We start from the raw sequence: 27531 nt of genomic DNA on the forward strand, positions 1-27531 counted from the left end.
CTCTTCTTCTCACATTACCCGCACAAACAGTATATGTGTTTCCCGGGTTCCAGAACCCTAAAAATGGGTGGGGTAAGAGATGGAAATTCCATTCACAACCTCAGCAATGTGGGGACACTGACTGCCAAACAGAGAGATTGCCCTTGAGTAGTGTATCTTTTGGATGTCTTGCAGCCTGCGAGTAAGAGTTCCATGAAGCTGATGGGAAGATAGAAGGAGGGGAGATAAGAATGTTTTTCTGGCATCATAGAGCACCTGAATGCCAAAGGATGCAGCCCCTGCTTCCTGTAAGCTAGCTTTGTGGCAAGTTATTGAATGACTGTGCATGAATGCTAGATTCTTCTGGCTTCTGTGTCCCACGGGACTTCATTTCAAGCTGTCTCTCGTGGACAAGGAGAAGAAACTGAACTCAAGAAGTTCCATTTGCTGGGACGACTGTTTAGGTGTGCCTTGGGTATGACCAGATTTCCTTTTATGCCTCATGCCCTGTGTATTACCACCTTCCCCTCACAGCTTCTTTTCTGGCCACTGAAGTTCTTTACGTCCTCCATGCTCTCCTTTCCCTCAGGAGCTTTGCACATGCTGTCCCTCCCCTGTGAGCACTTGCTTTCTCTTCTATATACCCGACTATCCCTGACTTCTCTCACAGTTGTCCACCTCCACATCACCCTCCCCAGGGAGCCTTCCCAGATGCCCAGGCCTGGGGAAAGTGGCTCCGCTAAGGTTCCCATGGCAACCTGTGCCTCTCCTGAGTAGAGTCTGCCTCTAGTTACATATCCGATTTCCCTTCTAGCTTGATAAACTGTGCTCAGGAAGGGACTTCTAGATAGTGATTGGTATGTGATAGGTTTTTAAATGAATATTTGTGGGATGATTGAATGCAGGTCTAGGTATTTCTCATCCACACCTCGTTTCATGTAGTTGAGTTATTCTGCTTGCTACAGTCACTCAGGGACCCATGATGGAGCAGTCACCAATTCAAATGTGAACGGTCCCATGCCAGAAGAGGATGGAGTGATGGAGCATCTCGCATGGGCAATTCAATGCGTCGGTCACTTTTTATCGCAGCTCTTTGGCTCTGTGTAGTCTCTTGGTCATACCTCAACACAAAGGGCTGGACAGGCTAGTCCTCTCCACCTAGAATTAGTATCACACCTGGCATTATCTACTTGTGGATGTTAGCATGAAGGATGATTCGGAGCACATGACTCTTTCTCCACAGTAATCATCCATGTGATCACATCACGTGTAATACTTTCTTAGCTTGGATCAGGGGTCAGTATTACTTAAAGGCATCTCAGCCAGATGAAAGTTATGGATATGGATTAAAAGGAAAAAAAACTCTCTCTACCATCCTGTCAATTCATTTCCTTCCCTTTAGGCCACATTGAAGTGAACTTATAACAGCAAATCTCTTGGCTGTAAGAATTAGCAGCCTCTAAAATAATAAGAAAGTTGTAATCACAACTCTGATTGACCCGCAGCTCTGCTCATTTAGCCCCTGCCTTGGACTGGCATGTTGGTGCCAGGACGTATGGCTTATGTTGTCATCATCCGTATTATTTAGAAAAGTTTCAGAGCTATCGCGAGGTGAAGGGATTCCTGAAATTCCTGTACTTTAGTACCAGCGAGCCCAGCGTTGGAAGCTCTTCTGCCCTCCCATGGAACATATCTTTTAGGAGTGGGCTTGGGGGAGGATAGGGGAAGCTGATTTATTTCTTTGGCACATCCTATCTGTTTTTATTCAGATATTTTGAATGTTGAAAATTTTTATATTGGTTTACTTAGTAAATCGGTCAGAGTGCTCACAATGAATGCCTGCCATGTGCCAGGAGTTAGGGATGCAGAAACCAATGAGCCGTGGTTTCTGCCTTCAAGGATTTCATACTCTAGTGAAGACTTAGAAAACAAATAAGCAAGAAGGGAAGGATTTAGAGGCTGCTATTATTTTCTTTTCTGAGCAAGCAGTATATACTTAGGTTATACGCAAAGTAAAAAATTCTTGGACTCGTCTGCTAACCTTTAGCCCTCAGACGTTAAATATTTGAGTGAACTCTTACGAATTCATTTGTAAGATCAAAATATTTAGTTCAGTGGATGATGCGCTCCTGGAGTGATCTTGGTATCCTGATGCCTCCCAGAACATGGTCGGTGCTCAATAGATAACTCTAAATGAATAAATTCAGAAATCAGGCATTCTAGTTGGAACCAAATACACTGGTACATATTAACTGAATACTCCTGCAAGGAAGTTGAAGATGAGAAAGATGGCCTCCTTGTTCTCTGGGGAATAGTTTCACTATATATGTACTATATGTGGGTGTATTTTAAATACACCTGTATAAATAAATATAGGCACTATGTGTTTGTGTGTGAATGTGCATGTGGATGTGTGTGTGTGTGTGTGAGTGCATACACACGTGCACTCATATGTACACCTCGGCCAGTGAAATGAAACTCCATCTTGACACCATTCACCTAGTGAGAAAGTCTACCTAAGTGGCCTCCCTACGGACCCCAGAGTCCTCACACAAGGAAATGGGCACATGTGAAACCACACCAAATTGCTGGTTTGCATTGGTATCTGGTGCCCCATAAGCCTCGCGGGCAGGTGGCATGACGCAGATCCCCACGGCTCTGTGGACCATGTACATGGAGTGTCGGCTCTAATCTTAGCTTGCACAAACCAACGAATAATCTGTGGTTACATCTAAAAGTTGTACTTAAAATTCAATTCAACAGCAACTTAAATTTTTTGTTCATGAGCTATGCAAAACCTACCGGGATATTATGCCTTATAAAAGAAATATCTTCTGAGTAAAATTGGCGTGTCTGGTTATACTGAAGACCGTTTACCCCCAGCTGAGCCAAGGGAAATGGAAGAAGGCCAGCCTTCCCTTCTCCTCTTCAGGGTTACTTGGGGAGCACAAGAAAGTGGGAAGTGGCAGGCACTGAAGAGGGAGGGTTGTCACGTTTTCCAGATTTCCCTTATAAGGAGGGTACATGCAGTCTTGAGCATCAGTTACTGACAGGGGACAAATACATCCTGAAGCTGAAGCCAATGTGAAGTCATCGTTATTTTGGACCGGGTCAAACTGATAAGGAGGGCTCTTTTCTAAGAAGAATGCCTTACTGTTTGGAAGTTCACAATCCACTCTATGGGATTAAACAGAAGAATAATAAATTATCCTTCCTTTATCCTTTGAGTATCTGCTGAAAAGATCAGCACTGAGTGGATATTGGATCCTCTTTACTTAGTTTAGACAGGTGAGGAAAAGCAACCCTGTGTCAGGGAAAATGTCACCCAAGACAAGAGCTTAGAGATGATTTCTTTCTGCTCAGGGCAGGGCTTAATGGAAGAAAAAAATCCCTGCCTCTCCCCTCTCTCGCCAGGAACCCAGGGCATGTTTCTGCATTCCCAGACCCTCTCTGCTCTGTTTCTCACAGAGGCATATGGAGAATGTCTGGGGAGACACGGGAAAAACAAAGGTTCCGGAAAACATATGTCCAAGACTCCCCCCAAACGGCAGCAAATAAATCCTAAGCCTATGTGAGCCTGTGGCCCGGGATCCCTCTGTTTCCCAGGACCGATCCCATAGGGGAAACTGAGGCAGTACAAACCCTCTCTGTGACCTGTGACCCAGATAAGGGCCTTGCCTCTGGAGCAGCTGTCTGCATGGGAATGTAAAGAAATTCCTCTATGTGAGCCACTGTCCGTCCTCCATCCCTGCGCGGGGCGTGGTAGCATGCAGATGGAGGGGTGGCTGTGGAAATGCTCTCCAGAAGGTGTGGGCCTGGCCCAGGGGCACCTATTTCCATGCCGCCTCAGCCAAGGTGGCATGTCTCCCTGTTTGCCGTCCTCACAGCCGTTCAACACTCCTTCCTACCCCACTCCCTACCCTGTTCCAAGGAGGGCAAGAGAGACTCCCATATTTGAGTTTTTGAGGAAGTATTGAAAATCCATAAAGTGTCCATCACAAAAGCAAGCATTTCCACAGAAAACACAGAGCGGAGCTGGACAAAGCAGCATTTAGGAGTTGGAAAGTCTGAAAAGCCAGACCATGGCCGAATAGCCCTGCGTACTTTTGATTCAATTCCATCTTCCCGGCCTTTGTCTTCCCTTTAAAATTTCGTTGGTGGTTTCACAACCTTTGAAGGTAAAGACTTCTTGTGACAATATCTTGAATGAGACCCCAGGTGTGTCCTGAGATTGTTAGCGTGAAAATGCTACAATAGATTGTTCCACCTGCCCTTTCAGAGAGTAGCTCCTAATCTCTTGAAATGGCCCACGCAGGTAATCAGCCCGGAGCTGCTCACATTTTCCTCAAAGGAGAGGGTACCATGTATTGTAGTGGAGGAGAATAGAGCCCGGGGCCCCCAGACCCCATTGATGAGGCACAGTGGATCTTTCATCTGTGGCAGGCTGGTAAAATTCAAAGCATTTGAACACTTACCACTTCAAAACATATAGACAGACTGAAATACATATGGGAAAGCCTAAATTATACTTTAGGTAGTACATATCAGTGGTAATAACCTTTTGGTGTGTGTTGAAAAAAAGAGAAGAACTTGTTAAATATGGAGACTCGAGGTCTTGTGTCTGCGGATACTGGGTTTATGGCTCCTGGGTACCTAGGGGTCTGCATGTGATGCTGATGAGTTGTAGACCCAGGATTCCACTTTGGTGATTGATGGTTTATATTTTGAGGGTAAAAAGGGACAAATTATTAAAGTGTGAGACAAAATTACATGAACTGAATGCTCAGTGGAATCATTGTTTGTTTGGCAAACTGTTTCTAATTGTGTGATGGGGGAGTTTCCAGGGGTATTGGAGGTGACTGGTGAATGTTATTTGATGGCCTTCTCCGTCGGCTGTCATTGCTGTGTCGTCAGCTGTCATAACTGAGAGGGTCCCTGAATGGTTCTTACAACCTCAGAGCATCTGAACCGAGTGTTTTGCCTGAGTATCACGAACAGCATTAAGTCCCAGTTTTATGCCACGGTGAGGAACATTGACTATTCAGAGTAGAGGGCGTGAAGCCATCAGACGGTTGTTGCATAGGGGGAGACCCGCTTGCATTTGTCCTTTAGATGGACCTGTCTGGATGTAGTGTGGAGGGTGGCATTTTGAAGAGGTGGAGACCAGAGCCAGGAAGACTGGTGGCAAGCTCCTGTTGGATTCTGGGAGAGAGAGGTGGGTTTGTAGCAGAGCAGTGGTAGTGAGAATGGGGTGGAGGGTGAGGAGGAAAAGTTCAGAACTGCCTGCTTGGAGGTGGGGTTTGAAGGGGGGACTGGTGACTGGTGAGCTAGAGAGTAGTGTGGTGGGTGAGGAGATCGGGTGATTTGTTCTGGATAGGACACAGTTCACATTTGTGGGGTGTCATGATGAAGCTGCTCCCTCTTCCTCTTGGCCCCTAAGAGGTTTGATTTCAGTAGTATGGGCCATCTCAACCTCCCTATCAGAGCTTTCCTTTCTCAGGCAGGTCACTGTGTCACTCCCTTTGCTGTGACCACCCTAGTTCCCGTGGCACATGAGATATGTTTTCGTCCCCCTCTCTGGGATGGCTGTGGTACGCCGTGGTCACCGGCCAACCTTCTGAGTACAGTAAAGACCCCCCCCCCCACCAAGGGAAGGGCTTCCCACCTTCCCAGTCCTCAGGGGACAAGAAAATTTTTGGTTCCCCAGAAGAATTTCTCTGCTTTTCCAAATGTACCAGTTTTTGGGTCCCTTGAGGGGTCAATCTTCTTGGCTTAGGGTAGTTTCTTATTATTCTGGTCACTATGGGGAACAGGTATGAACAGTCCGTGTAGAGCTACGCACAAGTTGCTGGCTAGTCATGGTTCTGGCACTTGGAACATCATTTGACAAGACTTGTTGTCAAGATTTACAGTAACAAAACCTAGAGGCAGAGATGTTACCAATGCCCAAGTTATGCATTAACATTAGTTTGTTTGCTTACTAGGGAGAAATTTGATGGGCACATTTCATTTTGATTCAAAATATGATAATGTCATGCAGAGCATGTGTGCTGTGAATTTTGGCAACTTCACATGGAGAGCTTCCAACAGACAGTTTTCAAGCAGCCTCCCCCTGAGCTTCGGGATCTTCTATTCTTTGGTAGACTTGAGGGAGGGGTTCCCTTTGGTGACCTTTGAATATTGATGTGTCTTGATGGAGGGTGTGAGTGGGCTTACTATTTTACTTATGATATTCTTGTGTATGGGTCTGTGTGGGTTGTGGTTTCAGCTAAGAAAAAAGATAAATCAAGAGATGTTTTTCTGTTATTGAATCTCAGGGGCACTTTAACTGGAGGTTATTATTTTTACTGATTGAATAATATTTGGAAGTTTGTTTTCCCTAAGAGTCCAAGAAGGGCTTTATTTGCTAAGCCTTACAATGCATAAGTTATCAAGGATTCTGTTTTCTTGGGCTCTTCATGCCCCAGGTTTTGGGGCTATTAAGGCAGGTTCAGACCCCAATCATGCTCACCCTTAGCAGGACCAGTCTCTGAGTTCACCCTCCCATCCATTTCCACCTGTGTCAACTGAACCATCTTCTAGGACTCAGCTCAGATATTATCTCTTCCCTGAAACCTTCCCAGATAACTTGAGCTGGAAACGAGCCCTCTCGCCCACCCAAGGCAATTCTTACACAGTCTTTTTGTTCTTGTTCCCCTTCTTCCTCTTCTTCCTCTTGCTCCTCTTCCTCCTCCTTATTTTTTCTAGAACATTTTACTCTAGTTTTGTCACGGTTAACTTTTAATCTTCTGGTCCTGGGGTAAGCCCTTTGAAATCAGGAACCATGCTTATTCTTTATATAGTCCCCAAGTGCTAAGCTTCATGAAGGTGAAGGACTGGAGGACAAGTTTGCCTAATAAGCCACATGGGCTCCTGGGGAGCTCTTATGATGCCATGGTTCATAAGACCACTCCCACCTCCCCACCCCTACCTCCTGCTTAATTTTGGCCATGCTTTGGTCCTATGTTTCCGGTTCCATCTCATTTGGTCTCTCTATATATTTCTAGGGCATCAGTTCTGGATAATTCTGACATTTCCCAGCCTTGGATGCCCTGAATAAGCATGATTCATGGTGGGAATGTGGAACCTTTACCGTGATAGGTTTGACTTTTGCCACTCAGTACATAAGAATTATAATTTTGTGTGATGAGAATTACTAACAAACACTACACATTACATAAGGTTATTGATGCTCAGAAACCAGTACTGGAAACCATTTCTTGGTGACACATCAAAGTCTGGGATTGATACTATGAATAGGGCGGGATAGGGTAGTATAGGGGTGTAGGGTTGTCAAATCAGTCATCTGAATAACGTGTTGGTGATTTTTTTCCATTGATCTTCTTTAACTCCATTTTCCTTCCTTCCTTCCTTCCTTCCTTCCTTCCTTCCTTCCTTCCTTCCTTCCTCTCTCTTTTACTTAAATAAAGATTTTTTTGGGGGGAAAATTCATATCATACTGCAAGTGGAAAAGTAGAATCACTTTACCATAATTGATTAAAGCATAAGTGTGGGACTCCTAGAAGGAAACACATTTACCATGTGACCCAGTAAGTTGCCCCTTCCATATGCCCCTGCTCTGCTGTGAACCATGATGCTACGTGAACAATGCGTTGAAAATGCTTGCCCACACTGGGGAATGCCAAAGAGATCTGGGTAGAGAGAGGCCTTTCTGCCCACAAAGTTGTGTTGTTTGGGAAATGTTACTGAGTCTCCTTGAATTTCCATTTCCTCATCAAAGGAAAGGGAATAATAAAGACTCCCTTTCAGACTCCCTTGATGTATCATAACAACATAACGTAGGCAAAGTAATATTTAGTCCAATGCCTGGCAACAAAGGTAGAAGAGAATGAATAATTTGAAGACTTTATTTTTTCCAGTGAGCAAATGTGATGACAATTTTTGTCAGAGAAGGCAAGCAGCAAGTACTGAAAGTGTTGTCATAGATCTGGAATTACTCTTCATTATACTTGAGTCATTTCACATTTGAAGGTGTCTGGTGGGAAGAGGCTAAGGATGTGAATATGTTCCTCCCCATGGCCAAGACTGCACTATCAGGACCCTGAGAAAAAAAGCTCTTCTAACTCACAGTCTTACTTCTTTACGGTCCCTTCTTTCCTCACCAGTCTGCCTATCCTACCACTTGGGGGCGCTCCATCTATCCCGTCTCCAACAATGTCCTTCTCTTTGGGTTCCTCTTCAGCACTGGGGAGAGCTGTTGTTTCCTGGGTCAGGCCAGGAGGAGGAGGGTGGGAGAGTGGCTAGGAGGAAGGGGCAGCATGTGCCGGCGCCTGGCCAGGTAACAGAGCACTTGCCGGGGCTCTCTGGCACTGGGCCTGGTGCTGCCGGTGACAGTGGGCACCTCTGAGCTCCTGTGGTTTTGGCATCTGGGGAGAGAGCTCTTCTGCCAGTCCCTGCCTCCCACTCCATTCCTATTGTAAGCCATCCTTCCTGCCCCATGGTAACCTTCAGGAGCTGGGAAGCAGCCCACTCAGCAGGACTCCCTGCTCTACGCCCACCATGTGGCCCGTCTGTTGGGTGTGGTGTTATCACCAGAGCAACCAAGGGAAAGAGGGCAGCTCACATTTATCAAGTGTTAGGGAACATCACGTACCAGGAACGGAGTGCTGATGTCTCACACTCACTGGGGGGCAGTTAAGTCCACGGGAGCCAGACTGCTTTCTAATGGGTGCTTAAACAAATTAAAGCAGAAACTTCAGAAAGCAAATCATTTCCCAAAGTCCTTCCATTTTACTGATAGGTAACTGAAATCACAAAACATGGAGAACCTTCTCCAAGGCCAGTTACTAAGCAGAGCTACCCTGCAGTTCCTAATTCAACTGCCAGGAGTAAATTTCTAAGTCAGCTCACTGGAACTCACAACTTATTCATTTTGTACCTTTTTATTGTTTGTAACTTTTGTAATTATTTTACACTTGTTATAATGAAGGTCAGATGCCTAGACAAGGCTACAAAAGCGCTTCAACTCCTATTGTAACTCACATTGCAATGGAAAGTGAAGAAGATACAATATTTGCGGGCTTTGTAATCAAATTATAAAAAAATCACAAGTGAAACAGTTTAAGGTTTTAAAATCGATAGCTAGTACTTTAGGAAAGGAAGTTCATACTTCCGGCAGTCTGTGGAACAGGGCAGAGGCCTCTCTTTCGATTCTACAGAGGACTGCTGTTTTCTGTGCAAAGTCATTTTTTTCTCTTCTTCCTTTTTTTTCCAACCCTCCAGCCCTGCCATCTTCCTCACACTATCTTACATACTTGGGGTACAAGCACAGAAAAAGATATATCCTGACCCAAGAGTAAAAACTGAATGCGACAAAAATTCAGTGTGGTGAGTGTAAATTCTAATTATATCTGGGATCTAGCCACACTCTCTAGAGTCTCCCACTGGACTCAGCTCAGTGCTCTTCCAGTTGGCCTCCCCAAATCCACCCTGGCACCCTCCACTCTGTTCTCAGCTATCTTTGTCTCTTCAAAATATCATGCCACCCACCCCAAACTCGAAACTCCCACTGGCCTATAAGGCTCTGTAAGGAGTTGTCTTTCTAATATTTCCCTTCCCCAGCCATCCTACACTTGCTGGTTTCTGCCTTAAGGGGCGTTTTCAGTTCCTCTGACCCCCTGGATGACCCATACTTCCTTCACTTAGCTACTCTTACTCATCCTTATGAATGCAACATTCCTTAGGGAAGCCCAATCTGCTAGGGGCCCCTGTTACAGACTCTCTTAACACTGTAATTTTTCTTCAGAGCACTTTTTACAGTTGTGATTTTCTATTTGTGGAATTACATGAGTAATGTCTATCTTCATCTCAGCCTTGCTCCTATACACACATGAAATGGGTTCTCAGCTCCAAGAGGGCAGGAAACAATGTCGTAGGCTATCTGGTGTAGAGTTCTGGGAGGGAGTCCAATAAAACCCCCGAGCACAGGGACTAAAATGTGCTGTGTTTTGTACCCACAGCACACAGAGCAAGTCCTGGCTCCAGAGATGCATGTTGAATTTGTTTTAATTTAGTAACCACCACAAAGAAAAATGCAGTCTTGTGATACCACTTTGGGGGTCGGTGGACAAGAGCCTTTGGTTCAAGGCTGCCATCTGTCACTTCATTCAGTTGAAATATATTCTTTCTGCATAAATTTTGTCCAGCCTAGACGGTCTCATGACAAGTGGAGACAATCTTAAAATACAGTAGTCTAGCATGAGGTGAGCTGTAACAGTGAATTTTTCATCCCACAAATATTGGAGGTGGGGAAAGTCTGAGTGAGATCTTAAAAGGGCCTCTTAGGTTTCTTAATGCTGCATAGACATCTTTCCAGAAAATACAGGTGAGCCCTACTCTTGTGCAGCAGAATACATTACGTGACCTTCGGAAAAGTCTCTAAGACTTGAACACTGGTTTCCCTTTTCATCAAAAAATGTATTGCTCTCTTGCCATGGATGTAAGTAAGCTCTTAACTCCTCAGCCCACCCTCTCTCTTCTTTAAAGCATTCATCACCCATCCTTCTCTCTCTTAGAGATTCATCTTCCCACGAGCTGAGGTTAGTTGCCATTAGGACATTTCCACAATCACTTCAGCTTTTCCCTTCCATTAATGTGATGCTCCCAAGGAAAGAAAGCATTGACCATTTTGTTTGAAACTGAGACTGGTAAGAATATATCAGCTTAGAGAGGTTTTAAGAAGTTGTACCAGATTCCCTGCAGTAAAGGTTCTGGTCTAAACTTGTCCTATAGTGTTACATGTTATTTTCTGATGCTGCTGTGGTTTAGCCAAGGAGCCCTCTGGAATCAGGAAGAACGATCTGGAGCTCTCAACATGGCTCTGCCCCTCATTAGTCATGGGACCCTCTGATCTTTGGTTTCCTTGCTTGTGAAAACAGGGTTTGCAGGCCTATTTCTCAGGGTCATCATGAAGATTATGTGAGATAGCTCATGAACAAGTGCCTGACACAGAACTAGGCAGAAATAGAATTTCATAAATGTGAATTTCCTACCAATTGTCAGTTTTCTTCCCTAGCTGAGAAATTTGGGAAGGATGCAAAAATTATACTATAGACAGAACTTTTTTTTTTAAAAGATTTTATTTATTTATGTGACAGAGAAAGACACAGCAAGAGAGGGAACACAAGCAGGGGGAGTGGGAGAGGGAGAAGCAGGCTTCCTGCTGAGCAGGGAGCCCAATGCGGGGCTTGATCCCAGGACCCTGGGATCATGACCTGAGCCGAAGAAAGATGCTTAACTGACTGAGCCACCCAGGCACCCCTATAGACAGAATTTCCGAAAGAATTTAGGTTAAGTTGGCTGACAAAAATATTGATTACGAGGGTGGTAGCTACTACGCTAATCTATCTACCTACCTACTAGCCATCCATCTGTCCATCTGTTCACCCATCCATCCTCTTATCTATTTATCTATCATCATCATCATCATCATCATCATCATCATCATCTATCCTTATCTATCTACCTACCTATGTATCTATCCACACACACATGTACATACACATAAACATGAATATAAATACAAATAATTAAACTTGGGGAGCAACTTTTGTCCCAGATGAAAGGGACTGTTTTAAATTTAAAGAGTTTCCATTCAAGTAATTAAAAACATATGACAGCTGTGGACCCTTGACCTCCAGATTTGTCTTTCTAATTGCTTCCTGCACATCTGCTTCCTGCACATCTGCATGTGATGTCACAAAATCCACTTACAAGTTTTACCTTAATATCTGCTTCACTTCTTGATACTTTCCATCTTGGTTAATGGGATCATTATCTGTCTATGAAGTCACGTAAACCAGAAACCAAAGACATCTGTATTTGGTTTTCTTCTTTCTTATATCGTTCCCTTGATTGGTACCCTACTGCCTAAACATGCCTTGGTTCTGTCCCTGGTATGGCATCCCCTCTTCCAAGGCTGTATCTGTAGAAGTGAAAGTTAAGATTATAATCACTTGGAAGAGAAAATGGATTCTGTATTTCTTAAGACAAATTTCTGTAACCAATCTCAAAGTAAATTTGTCAATGACATGGTTGGAGGGGAGCTCTGAAAACAGGTGCTAACTTTTCCTAAGGAAAAGATACATCCTGGCCACCTCTCTTTCATGTCTCCCTGTCCTCAGAACTTGGGCCTCACCTGCCCCTTTGAAGCTGTAAAAACTGTGGCTTAAAAATCAATGATCTAATTGCTCTCACACATTTTGAGTTCCCTTCAAGAAAATGAATATGCATATTTATAAATAAATATATTTATTTCCACTTCTCAACTTCTTATAAGTCCTACTTATTTTTAAAAATATATCCATAGTCTCTATTTTTGAAAGTCTTCCCTTCTTGTTTTCTTCATGTAGTTCTTAAAATCTAATGATGTTAATTGTATTTATTTTTCATTGATTGAAATGTAATATTCCTACTGAATTTCTATTTCTTCTCTTAAATTTGGCTAAAGTGCTCTATGGATTTAAATAAACCTGTCCTGGATTGAACAGGTTCTTAATGTTTCTACTGTGTCCTTGGTATCTTTAGTCCCCTAACTATTCATAACATCCAATGAACTATTTATGATAAGGAATGTGGCTGGTCTTCATCCCAGGTTCCTGGGATAGAGCCTTGAAACCTTTGGAATTTCTTAATAGGTGCATCTTTGTTATTCCCGGTGGATCCCTCAGACCACATCTGAGTTTATGCTAATAAAGTGACTCATGGTAGGTCCCTAACTAGTTTTAAAATGAAGGCTGGCCATGCCATAAAGAACAAACATGTGATTAGAGAGTTGAAGTTTTGAACCAGGTGACATCAACCTGACTTCTTGACCTCTGGGAAGGGGATGGGAGCTGTAGATTGAGTTCAGTCATGTGGCCAATGATTCAGTCAATTGTGCTGATGTAATGAAATCCTCCAAGAAACTCTGGACACCAGAAGCTTGTGTGAGCTTCCTGGTTGGTGATATACATTGATGTGCTAGGAGGATGACACATCTTGAGGATATATTTGGGACCCTCTCAAATCTTGCACTATGTGTCTCTTCATTTGGATTCATTTGATTTGTAACTTTTATAATAAAACCATCATTGTAAGTATGGAGCTTTCCTGAGTTCTATGAGTCATCCTCGTGAATTATCAAACCTGAGGGGGGTCCTGGGAACTCTTAAATTCTTAGCCAGTTGGTCAGGAAGTGTGGGTGGCTCTTACTCCCAAGCTTTTGGCTTGTGTCTGAAATGAGGGCCATCTTGTGGAGGACTGAGCCCTAAATCACTGAAGTTTGACCTACTTCTGGGTAGTTAGTATCAGAATTGCATCACAACTATTGCTTGCCTTCAGTATTATCAGAGTTCTCCAGAGAAACAGAACTAGAAGGAATGTATAGACCCATAAAAGAGATTTATTACTCAAATTGGCCCCCATGGTTATGGAGGCCAAGAAGCCTCACAATCTGCCTTCTGTAAGCTGAAAAACCAGGAAAGCCAGTGTGTAATTTAGTATGAGTTTGAGGGTCTGGGAATGACAGGGGGTAGAGGGCAGTGTTGCTGGTGGTGTAGGTCCTGGTGCCCGAAAGCTGGAGAGCCAGGAGTGCCAAAGTCCAAGGGCAGGAGAAGATAGATGTCTCAGCTCAAGCAGAGAGCAACTTTACCCTCCCTCCACCTTTTTGTTCCATCCTGCCCTGACACGGGTTGGATGATGCCCATGCACATTGATGAGGATGATTTTCTTTGTCCCATGTATTAATTCAAATGCTAATCTCTTCCAGAGACCCCCTCACAGACACACCCAGAAATAATGTCTTACAAGCTATTGGGCATCCCTTAGCCCGGTCAAGCTGACACACAAAATTAACCATCAGACCTTCTATCCTGCTCTCAATCTGTTACATTGCCTCTTTCCAGCAGAGTCTTCTGCTTCAGCTGGGCTGACTGGCTCTCTGCTCATCGCAAGTACTGTACTTCTTTCAGCCTCTGATGGGGATACCTTTCCCCTCCTGTGACACCACTGTTTCACCTATCAAGGTGTGGGTCTTGCCCCTACCTCTTCTTTAGGACATTACCTCTTAAGCTGCACTCTTTCTTCTCTGAAGTACAACACAAGAAATTAACGTTTATTTTGAGAATATATATGTTTTCCTAACAGCATAGGAAGAGACACTGAAGTTTTTACACTAGGCTTCCTATTAAGGGAAAAATTCTCCTTCTCTGCTTAGCATAGTGATGAAAACTTACAACAACATATACTGAACAATTGAATAGTGACAGATTAAAATGACACTTGTACTTATGTTGATACAGACTGTAGATTGCACTGACTCATTATAAAGCTTTAGGTTTGGAAGGGACTTGGAAGGTCATCTGGTAAGATGGCTTTGTTTTGCTGCTAAGCCTACTAAGGCACTCCATAAGTATTTGTGGAATGAATAAAGATAAGGAAAGATGAGCCCCTGGGAGTAATTGACTTGCCCGAGTCCCAGTGCTATTAATATTTATTAAATGAATGAATCCACACTAACCCAATATAGCGGTAGGATCGCTCTTTCCCCTTTCCATGTGACCCCAGTTAGCAGCCACATTCTCCTCCCTCACTTGGTTATTGGATGTGAATCTCTTTTCTGGTGCTAACAAGGCTTAAATGATCATAAATATCTTAGAGAGTGAATGGTTTTTTACTCATTCTTTTTGAAATAAGAAAGGCTTTATCTCAGATCAACGTTTAAGTCCTTAATGAACATTTCCTCTTAGAAGGCTTACTTTATGTAGAATGAAATAAACTTAAACCCATAAGCCTAGTATCTAGGATGAAAGGGAAGTCACAAAAGGCAAAGTGTCCCAAATTTGGGTCTAGTTACCACATATATGTAAATCCTAGTTATTTCTATTAAGTTGCCTGTTTATTTACTTGTGAATAATAGCACAAAGGCACTTGTTTTCTAAGTAGTGATATTTTATTGCCTAGAAAGATGTTTTGGGTATTTCAGGATATAATATTTATAGCAATTTTGCTAGTTTTTCAGATGAACAATGCAGCTGGTGATGAATTGCTAATCCACCAAGGGAAGACTGTGGAGGACCCTCTCTACCCTTTAGGACTTTGAGCAAAATTATTTACTTTGTATCTTTTAACTATAATCCACCAGGGTTGGCTTGGAAGAGCTCCAAAAGTCATTTCCAAGTGGATATTTATAGAGCATATAAGAGGCAGGGGGAAAGGAAAATAGTATACAACAGGGTTTTGTTTTGTTTGCTTAAGAATAAAGTAGAAATCTGGGGATTGCCTCCATGTACTCATAGCCATGGGAATCTTGTCCAGAATGTATCGTCTGGAGCCTTTGCCTGTAGGCAATTGTCCCATTATTCCAGGGGAAATTGATCTCCAGTTTCTGTGGCATCAACAGCATGCCCGAATGCTTTTTGACAGGGTGGAAATCACAGTAAGATCTTGAATCTGATTTTTCCCTAGGAAGGACAGAATTGGCCATGTAAAGGTTGATGAGGATTCTTAGAAAGATAAGGGAGAACATTGTTTCCCATGCTTGGACTCCCGTAATAAAACCATTGCAGGAGCAGCACTGGACTGAATTGCGTGACCATAGCAGGTTCTTTACCCTGTGCGTGTCCTTGTTCTTCATTTACAAGATGGCAACAACAATCCCTACCCACTCAGGCTTTTTGTAAGTACTGAATGTGATAACATCTGCAAAGACTCAGAGTGGTGCCCAACACTTAGAAAGTGCTCAGTAATTTTTGTGAGTTAACTTATGCAAAAACAGCAACAGTTGCTAACTATACCATATATCCTGTATGAGGCATGACACAATATACATCAGTGCTATAATGAGTAGAACAAGTGAACAATTGAAATTCCCAGGCCCAGATCTTTCCTTTAACACCCAGCTGTTTGTTTTAGTCAAAATGTATCATTCCCTTTAGGGCATAAAGAAATCTTATGGATTCCTTTAAAGATGATTCCCAAGTATTTGGGTTTTTTGAAAGTACACTTTCTGTTGTGTTTTAGAGGAAAGTAAAATTGTTAACTCAAAGCAACTTGTTAGATTTTAATGAATATTAATGGGATAATACAATATAAAGATCAAAGACACTCAGTTTATAGTTCAGTTTGTGATCAGCACATTTAATGACGACGTTCTGTAGTTACCTGATAACAGCAATTCTAGAAATTGAAGGCAAAAGGAGCTACCTGGAATCTAGGAATGGCAAACAAAGTTGGCCTCCTCAACTATCTCTGTGCAGGTTATAAGGGCATGGACCTCCCTTATGTCCCCTGCTGTCAGGCTGGTAGATCAGCATCATTTTTAGCTATATTGCTGTGACACACGAGTCTGTGAAATTTTACATGCTATATTCAGAACCAAAGCACACTAAGTGTCCCTGGCTTCCGCTTAGGGCCTTTCCTTCAGGGCTGGTAGAATACTGTTTTAGCTTCACCTGGGGTGCATGATATTCATTTGCATCATTTTTAGTGACAGGATTCATTAAAAAAAATGCCAGTATAAACAAGACTTCAGGTAGGGTATTTCCAATGCAAACACTTGGCAGTACCTGCGAGCTAAGTGCAAATGGTGTGCATGCTACAGATGTGTTCAATACAGAGTATTTGCTGAGCAATGGCTGTGTGGTTGCATTTCGTCCTTGGAACCCTTCAAGGTAGGTCCTATTATGATCTCCATTTAACATATAAGGAAACCGAGGTTCAGAATGATTCGGTAGCTCTTCTACGATCTTACAGCCAGTTCGAGGCAAAGCCACACCATGTTCTGAACAATTAAGCTGGAGTCTCAAGAATCATGTGTGTCTGATTGTAAATGCAGGTAAATCAATGCAAGTAAAAGTGCCTCTTGGCCAGGAGTCCTTCTGCATCTGGGCTTTATTTTTCTTCTTTAATGAGGATTCCAGAGATGAGCATTTTTGGGGTTTGTTCAGTTGTTTGACAATGTCTGGGCTCCAAGTGGGTGTTTCTGTGATTCTTGTGGCAGCTTCAAGCATCATTCCCTCCCGTGATAATGTGGAAAAGCAGGAAGCAAGGCTGGCAAAGACCATGTTCTTCCTGTATCTCTTTTTTAACCTGAAAGAAACACCTTCTCCCGAAGTTTTCCTGGGAAGACTTTGCCCAATCCACGCTAGTCACATGCCTGGGCCCAGCTGTAGTGGGGCTGGGGAAGCAAATGTCAGGGTGGGTGAGCTCAGTAATGTGAGGGGGGTCTGCTGTCAGAGGAAATGTGAGAAGGTAACCCTCCCCTTGTCCCCCCCAAGAACTATGAGGTCTGCTTCCAGTAAGATGTCCAAACCTTCTGCTTTGACAATAGCTACAGCCAAAAGACTGCAGGTCTAGCACAGAGCTGTAGACAAACTGGCCTTTTGTGCTCTTTTGATGACTATATTTGATAATTACAACTATCACCTTTTAAGTGAGATAATTGTTGGTGATGAACTGTTGGAATAGTGAACTAAATGATAAAAATTAAAAATCACCTTCTAACTAGTAAGGACGTGCAATTTAATAACAGCTTGTGGTAACCATGGCTAAGATTGACCAAATGCTGTACTAAGAGCTTTGCTGACAGTCCTCCTGGCAGTCTCCACAGCAACGAAGAGAATCCCTCCTGTTTTGTAGCTGAGCTTTCCACAGGTTAAGCAACCTGCCCATGATCCCACAGCTCATCCACAGCAGAGGGGACGCAAGAACACAGCACTCCACTACTTCTCTCCTAAGCTGCCTCTGAGTGAGTGGGACCTTAGGTTAGTGGCACCCTGTTTGCTCTGAAGAGAGAGACTCTTATCTAGGTACCATAAACCAATAACTGCCCCTCATGTCCCCTCAGTATTCCTATGGGGACTTCTGTCCTTCTGGGCTCTTTCCTAACCATGGCTCTTGGCTCCTGCAGTGGCCATCTACCCTACTTCCCCACCCCCCAGAATGAGGCCCCACAGTGCTGCTTTGGGCAGCAAGCTTGCTCTGAAGGCCCAGGTGGCAGAGGGTCATCTCAAGCTCATTTTTCTTCCTGACTGCATCTCTGCTTTGGCTCCAACATTTTTGCCATCTACTTGTGATTCCCTATCTTTCTTTAGACTGAAACTTTGGTTTTCCACTTGTTAGTAAGATAAAGTGTCCATAAAAGTTTTGGAATTAGTTTTGTCTTTGATGGTCTCCCATTCTTAGGCATTTTCTTCCCTAACGAGCCTTTAAAATTGGAAATATAGCTGCAGAAGGATTTATTCTTCTATTGTCCAAAGCCAGTCTCCAGGGTGATGGGCAAATCTTTGTTTTTCTATTAGGGCCCACACCTCATGTAGGAAGGGAATAGCCCAAGAATCTCAGCCATAAAGTTATCATGCATCTCTGAAACTTGTCCCCATTCTATACTGCCTGGGACATCTTCTTTACTGGCGTGCAGACCTAATATTTATTTCTTATGTCATTATTCAACGTTCCATGTGAAGTGGTGGTCCCAGCTTGAGCCAAAGCCAAAGTTACAGACCTATCTGGGCATCTGATGAACTGTTTGAGGCAAGCTCAGAATCAGTGTGGATTTAATTTATGAAAAGATGACTGGGAGAACATGAAATGACAAGGCCAGCACAAGGTCTTTGTTCTGGAGACTGGACCCTGGCCCTGCACCTGCCTCATGCTGGAGACCAGGGTTTTGGGCAGAAGTTGAAGGAACAAGACTCCAGACATCTTGAGGGTATAAGAAGCCCTTTGGGGTGAACAACTGTGACCCAAAGTCAAGCAAAGGGTTGTTCCATTTCTCCATGGAGCATAGCATGGCTTGGGTCATGTGATGCACAGAGCAGGGACTCAGTGGTTATTTGTTGAATGAAAGAAGGAAAGAATGAATAGAAAAAATAGAGGACTGAACATCACCTCAAGGATATGCAGCCTGGAGAGCCCCAGAGAATGGTGTCTGAGCTGCAGCCTTCTGAGCCGCCATGCTGAATCCTGGATCCCAACCATGAAGGTCCCTAAGAAGCTCCTGGGGGCAGTGTTCTTAGCAAGGGGAGTCTGAGGAGGACAATGTGGAGAATACCAGGAAGAGAAAACTAACTTCATGGAAACCCCCAGGACTCCTGGAAAGAACGTAGGCTTGAAGTGCTCCAGAGAGGGGTATAGGGAGTGAGAAGGGGTTGTGAATAGCACAAAGGCATCTCTGAGGGGAGACTAGATGGAGATCCACCTTGCTTTCTGCTTCCAAAGATCTCGAAGGGATGTCTTATACTGATTGCACATAGTGCCCTATGGCCTAGCTGTGGCTTCTGTAGGAGCAGTGATTGTGACCCTGTTTGTACCTCAGGCTGGGGAGCCCCTGAGAAGACCAACACAATCCAGGTGTTAAGGAAGGTTGAACTTCCTTATCTTTGTTTACTTCTTTCTTACTTCTACACTGCATCTTTTATATGGAAACTTTCTGATAGCTATTTATTGGTTAATTCATTATTATTGTTAACTTTGGTCTTAAACTGATATATATGTGATTGTATTTCTATCTCTATATACAGTTGATTGTAAACTATATATATAGTTGATGGTATCTATCTATCTATCTATCTATCTATCTATCTATCTATCTAGTTGGTGTATAGTTGACTCACATATGTCCTCAAAGGCACAGAGGTCTAAGAGCTAAGAGGCAGGGGCCAGATGGCCTGAGTTGAATCACATCTCTGCCTTTTGGGAATGTTATTGAACCTTTCTGTGCCTCAGCTTCTTGCCTTGCAGGGTTCTCATGAGGGAACCTATGTGCTATTCTCCATTAAGCTCCTAGAGCATTGCTTGGTGCATAAGAAGAGGTCAACTGTGGTTACACTTGTATTGAATGACTTCTGGTAGGCAATCCTGCCTGTCCTCCCAACTCTTTCCACGGCCACTGCACAGGGCCTGCTTGGAGCTTTCAGATAATCTTTACTTTCAGATATGGAAAAAGGGAAAGTGTGTCTAAGGGACTGTTTGGGGGAGCATAGTGAGCCATGCAGTGCTGACCTTGCTCAATACAGACCTAAAGACATTCATTGCATTCCAGAACTGTGTTTGGTTCTAGGGATGCAAAGGTGAGTATTTCATGGCCCCTGGGCTGGTGCACTCAGGGCTGAATCCCCCTCAATTGCTGTACTTCTCTCATTTCCTCCCCTATAGATTCACATATGTTTTCAGATGACCTTTAAAATGGAAATACTTCTGAATAATTTGATCATTAGATGAATTAGCTCAATCCAGTTCTTTCCTTATAACACAGTGGCATGAAGGCATGGGGAATTTTTGACCAGGAAGACAATATAAGAACCAATTTTGGAAGGGGGGACATCCAAGGATCTGGACAGAAATAAGTGGCCCTATAATAGAGACATTCAGAAAAAGATACAGAGAACTGGCAAAGTCAAAGTTCATTTATTTTCCAAAGTTTGCACAGGATCTGTCTTGAGCAGTGCATAGAAGGACAAGGACACTCTTTCCCATCTGGTTTCACTTTCTAGTCCCCACCTATTCCCTCATCCTCATCTTGAGACCCAGAGCTTTTAATATAACAATTCATCTACTTTATGTTAAATAAGCTTTTGCTGTGTAGCCTAAGAAAAGAACTCTCAGTGATTTATTCCATCCTCTTGAGGTAGCTCCAGGCTTCACATGTCTCCCATACCTGGCTCCTGCTCTTCACTTCTCCCCGCCGTTATGTCCTGTGTCAAAACCAAGGAGCCTATGGGCTGGAGATCTGGTAGGTGATTAAGAGCTCTTGAGAACCCATGGTGTATTCTTGTTGACATCATCCTCTCTTGGAAGAGGGGAATAGGGCCTGTGCTTTTTTAGCTCTTGGCCCTTTTACAGATATTTTCACTCTCATATAGCTGGTGTGAATGGACAGGCCTGGGTCTTCCTCTCATTTTGGAAGGGGGCCTTCCCTACCCTGAGAAGTCCTATGTTTAGGCAACATAAGCCAGTTTTGCTATAGGTCTGGGGGACAAATATGCATTTTCCTTTGCTCCTTCATTCTGAAGAGGAATGAGCACTGAGATGGGTGGAATTGTGACCCCCCCCTTCCATTCATGGGTTGAAGTCCCTCACCCCTGGTACCTCAGGACATGACCTTATTTGGAGATGGGACCTTTAAGAGGCATTTAAGGTAAAATGAGGTCTTTAGGGTGGGCCGTAATCCAATACCACTGCTGTCCTTATAAGAAGAGGAAATTTGGATACATACACAAAGGGAAGACAATGTGAGGACGAAGGAAGAAGATGACCAGCCAGGAGCCAAGGGGAGAGGCTTCATTCAGGAGGAACCAACCCTGCCAAAACCTTGATCTTGGAGCCTCCAGCTCTATGAAACAGTAATTTTCTGTTGTTTAAGCCCTGCAGTGTGTGGTGCTTTGTTATGGCAGCTTGAGCAAACATAATACAAGCACCATCCCTGCTCACTCTGCAGAAGACCAGGATCAGTGATCCTCCAAGGGGAGAGTAAGAAATAAAGAGGTTTCTGGTCTAGCCTTGGGCCCCAGGCCTCATTCATTAGAGAGAATCCTTGTGGCCTGCATCTTGTCTGATTTAAGTTGGCAGACCCAGGGGCATGGCCTGTAAATAACAAACAAGTTGCCTTTGTCCTTCCTCATTTCCCTGCCTTCTGCCCCAGCAAGAAGAACCTGTGACCACTCAGGTGAGTGACTCATCAAGGATTGGGATTCTAACCAAATACCTTTCTAACGCATCACACAGCTAACACGGTTAGAACTAACACATTTAGAACTTTGCATTCAGGGGAAAATATGTTCTACATTCCCAACGACAATTTATAAGTGAATTTTTGGATTGCAACTTGTTTAAGTTGAGGACTGCCAGTATTTGTAGATTTCTTATTGACATTCGAACTGTATACTTTTTACTGACACACCATAGACTTCCACCTTTTCACTAATGTAGCCCATTCTTCCCAGAGCTAGTCCTGCTTGCTGTACTTCTTTGTCACATTGAGTAAATAGTTTCAGAGGATTTTGCAGATATGAATAATAAGCCCGAGAAGTCCTTCTTCTTTTTAAAAAATATATAGTTATCAATTTGAGAGAGAGAGAGAGAAAGAGAGAGAGAGAAAATGCAAATGGAGGGAGGGGCAGAAGAAGAGGGAGAGAGCCTCAAGCAGACTTCCTGCTGAGCACAGAGCCTGACTCAGGGCTCAATCCCAGGACTCTGAGATCATGACCTTAGCTGAAATCAAGAGTAGGACGCTTAACCAACTGAGCCACCCAGGTGTCCTGAGAAGTCCTTCTTTTTTATGGTACTGGACATCCCTAACAATCAGAAAGGTTGAGAAATTTTAGTTTTCAATATTTGAGATGCTGTTTCCCATTGACATGAAAATATTCACTTCAAAACATTGAATGCTGGTTCAATGAAGAGAAGACAATGTCTTTCTTAACGACTTGCCATGAAGTATTGTTCTCTTGTAACATTCTTTAGTATCATATAAAGGAGGGTGAAAAACTACCCACTTCTTTAAAAGTACAGTAAATGAGTTCAACCAACATTGGTTAAAGACTGAAAAGTAGGTCAATATTTTTAACCAGCTCATAACTATCAAATCCTGCTTCAGGTTTGACAAAAATGATCAGACAAGCATTTACTGAATGCTCACTCTGCTCCCAGCACTGAGCCGGGATAAATGAAGTATTGTGCCTGTCAGCCAGGAGCTGACAGTTTAGTAGATCTGACTCACTGTATTGAAGAAATTCCATTTAATACTTATTAGTGCCAGAAATGAAAGAAGATAATCAAATAAAGTGCTTAGCCAAATACTGGGCATATGATCCAGTATTTCATAAATGTTAGCTATTATGGCCATTATTATAAAAATAGCAAAAGACATATAATGATCTACTTTGTTGTGTTTTCATTTGCTTCATCCTGTAGTCAGCTCTGGGGCAATGCCTGGAAAGTAACATTAATTATTATAGAAGTCTATAAACACCTTCCCAAGTGTTTCTTGACTGCAGCATCACCTTTTCTACCTAGGGATAAAAATAAACAGTCACTCTCCCTGGGTAACAACATTGCATTTTGCAATCCAGATTTTATTTTTGACTGCCTTCTTAACAGCTCTGCCAATATGTTCATCTTATCTGGGTCTTAGGACTCAACTTTGAGGTTTCTGAGCACCCGTTCCCCCATCTTTTTGCCAGCATTAGCTAAATTATCCACTGACTTTTTAAATGAAGGTTGGCCTCAAGATTCAGGACTTTTGGATGTTGTTTCATTTATATTTTTGCAGCTTAGGGGCATGTGTTTATTGCAAAAAGTGTGCAACCACACCTTAATGCTGAGGCCCAGAAGGCCAAAAAGCAACAGGCTCACTGATAGGAATGTCCATGCTCCATTCTTTCATGGCCTCCTGTGCCATTACATCTGGAGGAAGGGCTGGAGGCAAGGAGGCAAACATTTAAGGGATGGTTGTCCTGTAAGAATAAATTCCATCCTATTTAAAAAATGCCTTGCAGCAGCTTTCTCTGACTCTCTGGCTGACTGACCCCCTCCAATGGACAGGGCATGGCCTTGGGCATGGCTTTCTACTGTGACCACACTCTAATCCCAGCTCCCACACTGTCATGCCACACTGGGACATCCACATGCAGCTCCCTGCTCTCATCAGCAGAGATTTCTCCCACAGCTGGACCACATCAGGGCCTGCTGGATGGCCACATGGGATCCATTTTCTGCTATCGACTCCCGTTATTGAGGACAGATGTGCATCCTGAAATTTAGGTCCATTCCAATTGCAACAGTCCTGGGACACTTGATAAACTCTGCACTTCAGTGGTAGAAAAAAAACCCCTCACTTTCCAAACTTCTCTGGGCAAGCCTGATCATGCAATCAAAGACCCTGCTTGCCTTTTTCTTTAGTATAGAAACTCTTTAATTAAATATGGATTTGTTTTTCACTCCATAGGAGAAGAGAACATTTTTATCTTTTATGCATGCTGAAGAACGTGTTAATTGAACAAAGGAAACAGACTGAAATCTCATTGGATAGGCTCACAAGGTGGTGAAGATGACAGAAGGACAATATTTCACAGGGAGAATGTTTACAAGAAATCCTAAGGACAAAAAAGACAAAGCTGGAGGATTTGGGGTCTTTTCACCCCTAAATGGGCAGGCAGGGGCTAGTTGCAGGTTAGTCTGTATAGGAAGTGAATGTACCTTTGGTAGGAAAACACCCAGGTCTGGTCCTGGTCTATGGACATGGAGTCAGGAGGACTCTGGGGAAATCCAATGGTCCCCAGGCACTTCATCCTTTTCTCACTAAAATGCAGAGTGCTTGCCTGACCTCTAGAGTCTGTTTAAGAGCTAAAGGTCAGCATCATTTTTTCAGGAGGTCCTCCTGACTGTCGCTGTCTGGGTGGATGCATGCATCACATGTACGTGATCTTCTCACAGCATGGGGTGCTAGGTGTAACTGTTTCCGCCCTCATCACTGCTCCCTATCAGGGTGGCCCCATCACCTTCTGTCTTACTCCCAGAAAGCAGAGCAGTGTTAGCATATGGTGGACATCCAATTTGTGACAGCAATGGAGAGAGGCATGAAGAGGAAGGAAGAGAAAGGAAACGGAAGGGAGGAAGAAGAGAAAATAGGGAAGGACAGAGGAAGGAAGGAAGGAGGGAAGGGTACTTGCTATTCTCTCCTTCAAAACTCTTCCCCCGGCAAATTTGGGGATTGTGGTCCCCAGAAGTTACTTGTCCCCAGATTTTTTTTTTCTTCCAACTCCTCAATCCAACTTCCTCTTTCCTGTATTTTAGGTCTTCGTGTCCCTTGGTATAGAAAACCAATTTGTTCTAATGTGAGTAATTGTGTTGACACTTTCAGGAAACATCTTCATTATAATTGGACTTCCCGAGGATAACACCTGCAAGGGAGAATTTAGGGCTGTAAGGAAGCCAGTTGGGAGAAATGCAGGGCCCCTCAGTCAAGATTGCACAAGCCACTTCCCATTGCAAATGCTTGCAGGGCCCACGTTAGGAAAGAGCTTTGCTTGGGCAGACAATATGGACTCATCCAGTAGTGCCTGTCCTCCTTTATGGTGAGGTGGGGGAGGCCACGGCTGTGAGCAGAAGGTTTGGGGGCCCTTTCAGGTGAAGGCAGCGAAGAGCAGAGGTGTCTGCCCTACTTCTGGTTCCCTCTTCAGTGGTCTGGAGACCAAGTGTTCCACAGAGAGGGTCTTTGAGACGCAGGAGGCTGGCTTTGCCTCAGAGACAAATAAGCATTCATTGTGTCAGGCCGGTGAGATGTGGCGATTTGCCTTGTTGGAAGTTAGTATTCATTTCCTAGACTAAATACACATATTCAGCTACAAACCAAACAAAATATTAAGAACACCTTCACAGCAAAATTTCTAAAGATTTGGATGATGCATTCCTGCTCAGAAGGTAGATGTAAATTTGTATCTTTCTTCACAGGGAGGGCAATATTTCTTCTCCACTGTGAAATGAATATCAAAGTTGGAGAAATCAATCCTTTGTGAATTAATATATTTATAAAATGGTAAGATGGCACAGAGCCTAAAAGTATGATTTTGTATCAATTTGGAGAAGATTGCAATAATTCCTGTGAGCATAGTCAAGTCACTTCATTACCTGCATAATATCTCATACTTTAAAAAATGCTATATGTGTTCTCATTTCACCTTAATGCTATTTATACTTGTCTATCTACAAAAGGTTGGGTGGTGAGGGGCATACTAGCAGAATGTGTCTGAACAAATCTCGATTCTGACAGTTCCAATTCTGAGTTGGGGGACAGGGTAGGGAAAGGGAAGGCAGGAAATATCTCATATTACTGTCCTTTGCCCTTAGCTGCTCTCTCCCCATTCCTAGCCTGCTGTACCTTGCCACGTGGAAATAGAAGTGTTCTGTGGAGGGAGATTAAAGGAATTTCTCACTCAAAATGCCATCAGAACTGTTCTGTACTTGGATTTGAGGGCCCAGATACTCAGTAACAAGAGATTTAGGCCCTAACCTTGCTTTCACTGGTTTGCATGTGATGCCACCCAGCCAAGCTCAGCATGCTCGCGTGAGACTATGTAACGCACGACACAAAATACGTGTGGTCTCATGCAAGCATATGGCAGCTTCTTCCGAGGGCTTTAATTGTATGCAAAGATGTGGGAACAGAGTTAAGGAACTTAACTGGTGGGTAATCCAAAACATTCACAGCGCATCAAAGCACACATAGGGAATATCATGGATTAAAAACACAACATTTATTAGGACTGTTGAAATTAAAGCATTGACTTCAGTGATAATTATTATTGTTATTTTTGCCTGCCATCAGCCCCCTTACATTTCTGTCCTCAGACTTCTGGGACTCTACATTCATTGTTCTTCATTGTTAGGGGTACTTCGTGGAAGTATTTGGGAAGCTCTGAGTGTCAGAAGGGTCTCAGATGTCCCTGCTCCGATTTTTATCTGGGCAATATTTGTCTCTGTACTGTTTAGAGCTTTAAGAAAAACTTGATGTTCAAAATAGTCTATAGATTTGCATATAAGAGCTCTTCAAATACCTACTGAACATTTAAAAATAAGTGGTGATTCTCAATGATCCTGAGAATTAGAAAATGATCATTGTAATTGGTCAAATGTGTTATAAATCCCGAGGAAAGGTCCACATCTTTGGAATAAAGACACTATATGTGAACCCATCTTAGCCAGAGGAGATCTGTTTTCGGTAGTGGGTTTTCTGCAAGTAACTTTGGGATGTAAAGACTTTGAAGTCTGGGCTAAGTAAATGAGGGGCCAGGGAAGTGCAGTGATTTCCTGGGAAGCCCTTTTCATGAAATCCAAGGAAACCAGCATCTTTACAGAAGATGTGTGTTTCGTGCTCTGCTATTTCCACTCCGGGCCGTCTGAGAATCCGAGTGGCAGAAGCTGCTTGGCCCACAGTGATGGTGGCAGAGTGAGAGGGTGGGCTGCCTCTCGTCATTTCAGGACACTCACATCTGGCTCTTGGACTGTTTGCAATTTGACTAACAGTCTCTCTTGTTTATGTAACAATTAACAGTTTACAAAGTAATACACGTTAGAATCAGGAGTTTAGACCTGGAAGGAATATTTTTTTTTTATTAACATATAATGTATTATTTGTTTCAGAGGTACAGGTCTGTGATTCATCAGTCTTACACAATTCACAGCACTCACCATAGCACATACCCTCCCCAATGTCCATCACTCAGTCACCCCATCCCTCCCACCCCCCACCACTCCAGGAACCCTGAGTTTGTTTCCTGAGATTAAGAGTCCCTTATGGTTTGTCTCCCTCCCTGGTTTTGTCTTGTTTCATTTTTCCCTCCCTTCCCCTATGATCCTCTGTCTTGTTTCTCAAATGCCTCATATCCGTGAGATCATATGATAATTGTCTTTCTCTGACTGACTTATTTCCCTTAGCATAATACCCTCTAGTTCCAGCCATGTTGTTGCAAATGGCAAGATTTCATGGTTTTTTTTGATGGCTGCATAATATTCCAT

The sequence above is a fragment of the Leptonychotes weddellii genome, chromosome 3 (assembly GCF_054177405.1).
Source record: "Leptonychotes weddellii isolate Sample4059 chromosome 3, ASM5417740v2, whole genome shotgun sequence".
Classification (NCBI taxonomy): Eukaryota; Metazoa; Chordata; class Mammalia; order Carnivora; family Phocidae; genus Leptonychotes; species Leptonychotes weddellii.